Genomic DNA, 10,592 nt, shown 5'->3' on the forward strand with positions numbered 1-10,592 from the left:
ACTCAGGACCCAGGGTGTCTATCGCACTCCTCAGCTGGAAGTATTCTAGTCACGTCCCTGGTGGAACGATGCGTCCTTCAAATAGTTCCGTCAGTGGTTTCAGATTGTCTCCTGTCATTACGTCTCTTAGTCGTGGCGCGGGGTTTATTGACGTGGTCGCTAGGGTTTTTCGGTGTAGGAAGGCCTCAAATTGGGGGTTAGCTAGTAGAGGTGTGAAGGGGCCTGGCACTGAGATCAGTTCTGTATCCCTTGCAAAGCCCGACCAGGCTCTTGTTAGCTGGTTCAGCAGTGGGGACATTACTGTAAGGCGCCTAATTAAGGTCTGCGGGATCCAGAATACTCCCTGCGTCTACCTGGCATCTAGGTTGTATTCTAGTTCAACCCAGAGCTTGGAGCTCCGGTTCCTGAGCAGGTTTAGCACGCAGTTCGCTATGTTAGCTTTATTATACAGTGAAAAGTCTGGGAGGCCCAGGCCTCCCCTGGGTTTGTCTCTGGTCAGGGTTCTGTATTTAAGTCTGGGACTGCGGCCTCGCCAGACAAACTTAGTAATCAGGGAGCAGATGTGCTTAAAATAGGCCCTGTGCAGTTTTATGGGGAATGCTTGGCATATGTACAGGAACTTTGGTAAGACGTCCATTTTGACCGCGTTCACCCTTCCCGCCCAGGATAGGAAGAGGGGACTCCATTTCCCCAGGTCTCTCTCTAAGTTTGTTAGGAAGGGTTTAAAGTTTAGGTCGTATACGTTTGCGGGGTCTTCCGGCAGTTGTATTCCTAAGTATTTGAGGGATTTCGATTGCCATTTGAGTGGGAAAAGTTCCTGTAGGGAGTGTGCTTCGTCCCTTGGGAGGGAGATATTTAGCATTTCGGTTTTTTGCAGGTTGATTTTGAAGTTGCTAATCGCACTAAATTTGTCGAATTCCTGCAGAAGAACCGGGATCCCTATTCTCGGGCAGGATAAATATAGCAGGAGGTCGTCTGCGAATAAAGAGAGTTTAAGCTCCCTCTGGCCCAGTTTAACCCCTCTTATGGCATCGTTTTTTCTTATGGCGTTGGCCAGGGACTCCATCGTCAATATGTATAAAAAGGGGGACAGCGGGCAGCCCTGTCGCGTTCCGTTTCGTATGGGGATGTTATCTGAGAGGGCGCCGTTGATTCTGATCCTCGCCGAGGGGTTCCCGTATAGCGCCATAATCCACTCCCTCATGCGGGGCCCCAGTCCCACTCTCCCCAGTGTGCCCTCTAAGAACCTCCATCCGACCCTGTCGAAGGCCTTTTCGGCGTCGACCGCCATAAGGCCTAATGGAGACCTCTCTTGTCGGGCCCGCGAGATCAGTGACATGGTTTTTATTATATTGTCCCTCCCCTCTTTTCCCGGGACAAACCCCACCTGGTCTCTATGTATTAGTTTCGGGATGTATGGCTGAAGTCGGGTGGCGATTGACTTGGCGAAAAGTTTAACGTCTACGTTTAGGAGTGAAATAGGCCTGTAACTACCGCACTCCGTAGCGTCTTTTCCCGGTTTGGGTATTACGACCAGGTGTGCCTGCAAGGCCTGAGTCGGGAAGGGGCAGCCTCTGTTTATTGCATTGAAAGAATTGGTCAGCAATGGGGCTAATTCGTTTTTGAATAGTTTATAGAATTTTGGGGTCAGTCCGTCTGGGCCCGGGCTCTTGCCTACTTTTAGCTCTTTGATGAGGGCTGAGACTTCTGTGGGGGAGAAGTCCTCTTCCATTTCCGCGGACGCTTCTGGATCTATAGGTCCAGGAGCGTGGCTGTCTAGGTATTCCTCGACTTCACTGTCCCTCGGGGTCCGAGCGGGGTCTCTCTCTATGTTATATAGGCTGCTATAGTATTCGCGGAAGGCCTCGAGAATTTCGGTAGTTGAGTGGGCTACTCCTCCCTGTCGCTTTTGTATTTTCGGGATATAAGTCAGGGGGGCCTTGGGGTGTAGGGTCTTTGAGAGCCATTTCCCACATTTATCTCCATACTCGAACGCGCATCTGCGCATCTTGTCTCTGAATCCTAGTGTCCTTTGGTCGAGTATCGAGAGGATTTGTTGACGAATTGTGGAGATTTCCACTTTCGTGTTCTCTGTGGGTCTACCTTTGTTTAGTCTCTCTTTTGTCTGTAATTCTTCTAAGAGTCTTTTCAGTTTTGCTGACCTGTCTTTTTTTAAGCGGGATCCATGGGAGATGAAGACGCCTCGTAGGACGCACTTCAGGGCCTCCCATTTAATGGGGGGGTCTGTGTGGTCCTCCCTGTGTGTTTCCGCGAACATCTCTATTGTTTTTTTGATGTCTCCGGCGCAGACAGCGTCGTTAAGCAAATTGTCGTTGAGTTTCCACTGAAATGTTTTGGGAGGTCCTCCCACTCTAGAGAGACCCCCATAGATAGGGGCGTGGTCTGACCACAGGAAGGGGCCTATGGAGCACGAGGGGCCATGGTCCAACAGTCTGTGGGATATAAAAAGGTGGTCTATTCGGCTGTAGCTGTTATGCACCGCCGAATGGAAGCTATAGTCCCTGACCCCGGGGTGCAAAATCCTCCACAGGTCCACCAACCTCAGCCTATCTAGTTCTTTTTTGAATGTGCGACGTGCTGCGTGGGAGATGGGGGACTTACCAACCGACGAGTCCAGTCCTGGGTCCATCACTAGATTAAGGTCGCCGCCTAGGATCACGTCAGAGCCATCGGCGAAGTCAGCCAGTTTTCTCAAAGTTGTCAGCCCGAAGGAGATCTGGTCCTGATTGGGGAAATAAATGTTAGCAATTGAGATTATTGAATTCATGACCTCTAGTTTTAAGAAGATGTAACGGCCCTGTGGGTCGACCATTTGATCGATCACCTCATGTTGGAAGGACTTGTGTAGTGCCACCGAGACCCCCCTCGCCTTTTTTGTGGGGTGCGGGCTGTGGACCCACGTGGTGTAGAATTTAGAGGAAAAGCGTGGAATGTTGTCTGCTTTAAAGTGGGTCTCTTGCAGTAAGGCTACCATTATTTTTTTCTTATGTAAGTGATACAGAACTTGGCTTCTTTTCCCCGGAGTGTTCAGGCCTTTAACATTGTAAGTGCAGACTGTTACGTTGGCCATATCTCTAGTAGTTGAGTGAGCGTGTTTTGGAATGCTAGGTGACCAATCTTAGGGTGTGTGGGGGGGGGGGGTAAGGCACAAGTGGGAGAGGTGGGAAGGGGGGGTGAAAGAACAACACAGAAACAGACAGGAGAAATATAACATATATGGGGTGAGGCCCCATTAAACTTTCCTCAGTGCAGTTTAAGGAAAACACCTTACGTGGCAGCGCCCGGGCTGCACCCTCTGCTGGGGAACGAACGAAACCTGGCATCGGAGCTGTGCCCCGTTACGGCCGCGGCTAGAACAAATATAACATTTTAAGGCTATAGCTTAGTGGCTCCGTTCTCAGGAGCGTTAGTGATGTCTCAGCGGGTCTCTGGAGCGGGTGGGCAAGCGGGGACGTCGGCTTGCGTTTGTCTCTTGACAGTTGGTCGGCATCTCAGAAGAGAGGGTCTGGGTTGTCAGCGTTTGGTTTTGTCGCTGGCTCTTTGCCATGGGGAGCCCACAGCGGGAGCCAGCGCCCCTACGTGTCTGGGCCAGTCCGGTAAGTCAATCATCGGGAGTTCGAATGTGTGCAGGAAATTGGGCAGATCCCCCAGGGACCTAAAGGTTGCTCTTTTGTTCCCTTTGCGCGCCTGCAGTTGGAAGGGGTAGCCCCATTGATATAGAATGTCCTTATCTCTCAGCGCCGTCAGTAGTGGTTTTAGTGCTCTTCTTTGTTGAAGTGTGCGGCGGGAAAGGTCTTGTAGGATGAGAATGGGGGACCCCTTGTAGTGTAGATTTCCAGCATCTCTAGCGCTTCTCATTATCTGTTCTTTCTCCTGGAAGAAGTGCACTCTGCACACTACATCTCGCGGCCTTGCGGGGTCTGCGGAGCGCGGGCCCAGAGTGCGGTGTATTCTGTCGATCTCTATGAGGTCTTCTGGTGGGCGTTTCAGTAAGTCGTTGAAGAATTTTTGTGCCCAGGTGGCAAGTTGGTTGTGCTCGACCCTTTCGTCTAGGCCTCTTATGCGCAAATTGTTCCGCCTATGGCGGTTTTCAAGGTCGTCTAAGTGAAGAAACAACTCCGAAATTTGGGCCGACTGTGCTTGGATGACCTTTCTGTGCGAGTCGACAGTGTCAATTAGCTTTTCCTGTATTTCCTCCACTTCCCCAAGGCGTTGACCTACGTGCAGGATGTCTTTTTGTAGACCTGTAATGTCTCTTTTGTGGGATTGTTCGAGCTTATATAGAGATTCGTCCAGATCTCTTTTGGTGGGGAGTGAACGCAGGTGTGCGCGCCAATCCCATTGCTCCTCTTCGCAATGTGAGTCTGGTGGAGGGTGCTGGCGTGGGCCCCTTGTGTTTGCCCCTGAGGGTGATGAATAGGGGGAGCATGGGGGGCTACAGGGCTCTTGAGATACTGCCAGTTCTTCTGTGTCCTTTGTGGGCCGCCCCTCCCCCGCTGCTGTTTGTGTGCCTGGTGGGGAGTGCTGCTGTCAGTAGGCAGTCTGCTCTCGGCTTGTTCTGTCTAATGCAGACAGTAATAGAGGAGTGCCGATAGCAGACTGACAACGGCCGCGGAGGAGGGAAGGGGAGTGCAGAGAACATGATCTCTGCAGCAAGGAGAGCATCGCTGAGGAGGAGCAGCTGCAGGGTGAGAGCCTTGTGTGTATATATGTGTGTGTGGTTTCTGCGAGTGGATTACGCAATTCCGACCCGCTAATTGGGGGGAATTGTGTAATCCAATGCATGCGATTGATCCGTGGATTACCGTTGATCAAGCGCATGCAGAACCCGTAATTCCTCTCCGGTCATGTGTGACCGGCCTAATGTTAGTTCGCTACTTTATCATGTGACCGGGGACCGCTCAACGAGGCCCCCGGTCACTGCTCCAAGCACGCAGCAACCATTGGTCGCTGGGAGCAAGGAGATTTAAAATTTCCTGGGCTCCCCAGCTCCTGCGAATGTGTCCGGCATTTTGCCGGCGGGCGCATACCCAGGAGCTGGCAGGATCCATGGAGGATAATCGCATCTGGATTCAAATGCGGAAGCCTCCGAGAAGATGTTTCATCTCCTCTCACCGATCGCTTCGGTGAGGGGAGATGAAACTGCCACTTTTTAAAGAACTTTTACGTGATCGCCATTATGCATTGGATAACGGCGATCACGTGACCAGTAACCGTATACCGCGGCTCCCCGTGACATCTCCAGGCTCTTGGCGACCTTTGGTAGCCAGCAGCAGGGAGATGTTACATTTATTGGGCAATCTTTCACTTTTGCGCAGAAGCTGGGGTAAGGTCCACGGATCAACATCCCACCAGGGAACAAATCCGGGACCTTGGGTACGTAATTTCATCCCCCTTACGGATACGATCCGTAAGGGGAGATGAAACTTTAACTTTTTAAACTTTTAACTTTTTTTTTTTTTTACTTTTTAACTTTATATGATCACCGTTATCCCAGTCATATCTCCCTGCACTCGGCTATCTGTGACAGCCGGGTGCAGGGAGATTTTGAATTTGCCGGGCTCGCCGGCTTCTGCGCATGCGCGCCACATTATTTAGATCCCACATTTTCAGGAATTAATGCAATTTAGATTAAAAAAAAAAAAAAAGTGTTCGGGTAATGTGCTATTCTAAAATTTTTTCCCCCAAAATCATTTTCATGTGCACTGACACCCCAAAATGGATACCCCTGTTTGTATTGTTTTCAGAAATGTACCCATTGTGGCCCTAATGTTATGTTAGTATGCACAGCATACTATTGTCCAAATTCGACGTACGTGTACACACGCGTACGTACATACACACGCGTACGTACACACGCGTACGTACATACACACGCGTACGTACACACGCGTACGTACATACATACACGTACGTACGCGTACATACATACACGCACGTACATACATAAACACATGTACATACGTACATACATACACGCACGTACATACACGCACGTACATACATACATACATGCACGTACACACATACACGCACGTACGTACATACATACACGCACGTACGTACATACATACACGCACGTACGTACATACATACATACATGCACGCACGTACGTACATACATACACGCACGTACTTACATACATACACGCACGTACGTACATACATTGTGCATTTCGATCGCACAAAAAAATACGCAGCATACTATATTTTCTCGCACATTCTCATAGGGAAAGAACGCATATTATACTAATTGTCTATTTCACTAGCTGAGATAATCGTTGCGTGTTATTTCTTTGTCTGTGCAAATATGCGTAAGCTCGTCGGAATCCAGCCTAAATGTAAAAATATATCTTTATAAGGCCATTTTCACACTGTTTTTCCTCTCACTACGGTTCCATGTGTTTTTGGCGCTGCACTCCCATGTGTATCCAACATGTCCAACATGTCGGGGCTTCCTCTATATCAGTGATGGCGAACCTTTTAGAGACTGGGTACCCAAACTGCAACACAAAACCCACTTATTTATCGCAAAGTGCCAACGTGTCAGGGGCGGGGCTGATCAGGACGTATGATTTTACCCCGTCGTTCTAAAAAGGATAGGGCCTCTTTAACCCTCTGCAATCCAATTTTGGATTCGGGGTTGCCTAGGGGCTTTTCTTTTTCTGCCTTATACTATGGCGCCTTCTGCTGGCTAAAGTTAGGGCTCCTTCCCACGGAGGGATTTCCGCTGCGTAATACGCTGCATTGCCCGCAGCTATTAGGTTCTATTGAACCTAATAGCTCAATGCTCACGGTGCGGAATTCCATCGCGGAATTCCGCACTGTGAAATCACCCGACCTCACCCGCGGTATGCTTTATTTGCCGCGGGTGTACGCGTGGCCGGCCTCCATTCTAGTCAATGGAAGCCGTCCGTCACGCTATCTTCCGCTGTAGCACAGCGGAAGATAGAGTAAAAAACGCTTCCCCGCCCACCGCCAGCCGCGTCATATGACCCAGTAGATTTTGGTAGGCCGCTGTCTCCCCCTTGTGTGCTGCATTAAAAATGCACTCAGCTAAAAATAAAAAAAGGTCCAGTTCTGTGGCTTCTCGGAGGAGATAGGGGTTCCCCCACCTCCCGTCTCCAAGCTGCAGTGGAGACTGACTAACATGGCTGCCGGTATTTATACTTCTAAATTGATGACATCACAATGCAGTGACATCAGCCTGCCAGACACCTGGCTCATTTGCATACAGTGTGTTGCAATAATAAAGTAATACAGTAACAAATATAAGTAAGGTAAAGGTATTGGGGCACAATCATTTGGCATAGTTTTGGCGCAGAGATTAGCGGTAGCTTGTGTGCTTGTCAAGAATCTGGCACTAGTTTTTGCTTAATGTTAAATATTCTTTAGGACTCCTTCACACGGGCGCAGCAATCTACAGCCGCAGTGAGGCTGAAAAAAAACAAAAAAAACGCGTAATCATGCTATACTTCCGCCATGTATCACGTGATGCATGGCTTCAATTCACTGCAATGGACGCCGGCTGCGCGTTTTCCCGTGGCAATTAGAACATGGCACGATTTCTTTCATGATGTGTGAACATTTAAAGGCAGTAAGCTATTATTAGGTTCATGAAACGCGGCAGAAATCCATCCGTGGGCATTAGCCCTAAGTCAGTAGATCATGCCTTGACTCCTCTTTTAGCTCCATTGACTGACTTGCCAAAATATATATTCACCTCAATTCACAGCGCATCTATGCTACAAAATCAGCGTGTATACCAGAACTATCCCCCAAACTATAAAGCTAACGTCACACGGACGAGTGCGATATCGGGCCGTGAATCACTCCCTCGCCAACATGCAATTTCCCCGCGGATGTGAGGCATTTTTATCTCAAAACCGCCTCGCATCACTTCGGGTAAGTAGCCGTGCCGGAGGATAGCTAGGAAAGCTGCAAAACGAATTTCCATACATGAATTAGCCCTATTAACGCGTTTCCTGCGCTAGATGAGAATCACACACACACACCGCTTTTTATTGCGGTATACTGTTTCTATTGATTTGAATGCGATTACTCAGACGTGAGCTCGGAAGCGGTGATTTTTAAGCGCTATCTGTCCTGTATTTGCGTTTTCTAACGCACCTCCCCACCCATCACAATTGTGGGGTGCATTAAAACCGCTTTACCATGCGTTCAAAAGTGCTGCTCAAAATTGAGGTAAAAAACCCACGATTTTAAGCTGTGTTTTCTGAACGCACGTCTTAGAGCAGCCTTAGGCCCCGTGCACACGGGCGGAAATTCCGCTGCCGGATTTCCTGCAGAATTTCCACCCATGGAAGCAGAAAAGAGAACGCAGCAGGTTCTATTTTACCGCGGATATCCGCAGCATAGAGCCTATTGTGCTCCGTGGTCGCGGATATACCCGCAGCCTATACGCAACTATATTGTAAAGAGAATTCTGAAGGCACCCATTGAAACAAATATGTTTGTGTGAAGCGGCCCTTACTGTACTTTTGTTAGCATGAATCAAGCACATTTGCAAGCGCAAAAAAACACGCAACCATGCCGCCATTTATTGAAATAGGCAATTAGTGTAATTAGAATAATACATGTTCTTCCCCTGCAGAAATGCACGAGAAAATAAAGGGGACTGCTTTTTTTTTGGACAAAATGCGCATGCAAAATACACTTATGTGAAGGAACTCGCTGCAATCAGCGGGTTCTACTGACGTGTATTTAGCATGTATATTTTTCATGCGTAATATGCTACGCAAATACATCTGTGTGAATCTGGCCGAAGAGCCCACGGTGGTATGCGTAAAACGCTGCCTCTCTGCGGTGAGAACACAATCGTGGACATGAGCCCTAAGGCTGGAGCTCTATGGAGTCTTTCGCCATGACATGGGTCATGTGACCAAAGATCGCTGTGCAGCCCTGTGAACTTGCATTCTCAAATATATCAATGGGGTCGCGCAAGTTCCCACAACCTATAGAGTGCTAAAACCTCACCGAGGTTGGATTTTTGCAATATATTGGTCGCAGCTACTTGTGAGTTGTATCGCAACTACATTGTCTTCAGTAAGGCCAGCTGCACACAACCGCTTCACATTCCGATTGCGGGATACCACAGCAGAATCTGGCCGTTACCCCAGCCGGCGACCCTGCGTTCCTGCAGATTCTGTAATGCAGATGACCGCGAGTGTAAAGGAAGTAGCAGTAGTATGTATCTTTCAATGCATGTGATTTGCTGCAGATCCTCCGTGTGGACGACGACTGCGGATTGAACAATAGGAAACCGGTGGTGTGAAGCCGGCCCGAGAGTGTGAGGTCGCAGGGCTATACAGCGATCTTGGTCACGTAGCACTAGTCTCATTGCATGACTACGACTCCGCCGTTCATGGGAGCTCAGTGCTTGACATGACAACTCCCTGCTGTTGGCGCGACCACCAGTCACCCTTAAAAGTCAACAGAAAGTTAAAAAATGGTAAAATGTAATCTTCGCTCATATTCGTGAGGGGAGATGCAATTACATACCTAAGGCCCCCGGATTTACCCTTGGACCGTGGACGTTTTTTATGATATTTTTTGGGGGGGGGGGGGGAATTGAATGACCCAAAAAGTACAATTCTGACATTTTGGCTTTTTTTCTGACAACATAAATGATGCAGATTTTTTGAGAGTTCAAATTGTTATGGACACGAAGATACCAAATAGATTTTAGATGTTCTTATTTCATCACCGGTGCTCAGGAAAGATGTTACAGTATTGGAGGGGGTTCAAAGAAGAGCGACTAAACTAATACAGGGGACTCAGGCTAGCTGTGGTCCAGTCACAAGGGCTGTGAAAAACCCTGTGGTAGACCCGGAGAGCTTGCCTTAGCTTGCTCGATGGGCCTGCCTCGATCTGGGAGGTCGAGGAGGGTCAACCGTTGAGGGCTGCGGGGTAGTGTAGGGACAGTTAGTAAAACAGACAGTTTCATTACTGCTAACCGTCATCAGAATATGCAGCATTATAGAAACACACGCTCATAACCTCAGGACACATTTTACCTGCACATAACCCTCAGGCGTCATTTGACGACACATTGCTCATTCTCGCCCCTGCCCTCTCCATCAAACTCGGAGAGATGGCGCTGATTTTGTCCCTGAAACCACGTGATGTCGGACGTCCATGACTACAGCAACTCACGCAGGACCGTATGGAAAAAGACCATATTTGGACCACCCAATCCCATGCTTTGATTCCCAACCACGTATTGCTTCCTGCTGCCCATAAAGGGCAATTAACTCATCATGCTATATAAGATGCTATACGCCTACTAATAAACAGTCAGGAAGACTTTCTTCACTGACAGTCTTGTCTCCGTGTGATCTCTTACATTGTGCGCACAATCTCTGAACATAAATCTGGAAGGGTACAAACATTCCTATTGATTACGCCGTAGACCCCAAAATAAATCCACATCACTGAGAAGCTCCACTGAAATCAATGGAGGTGTTTTACAGTGTTTACCGTGGCTTTTCAAACGCCGAGCTAAACGCTGTAAAAACTGTCTGTGTGAGAGCGGCCCTAGTGACGAAGTC

This window comes from Eleutherodactylus coqui, unplaced genomic scaffold (assembly GCF_035609145.1).
Source record: "Eleutherodactylus coqui strain aEleCoq1 unplaced genomic scaffold, aEleCoq1.hap1 HAP1_SCAFFOLD_41, whole genome shotgun sequence".
NCBI classification, from domain to species: Eukaryota; Metazoa; Chordata; class Amphibia; order Anura; family Eleutherodactylidae; genus Eleutherodactylus; species Eleutherodactylus coqui.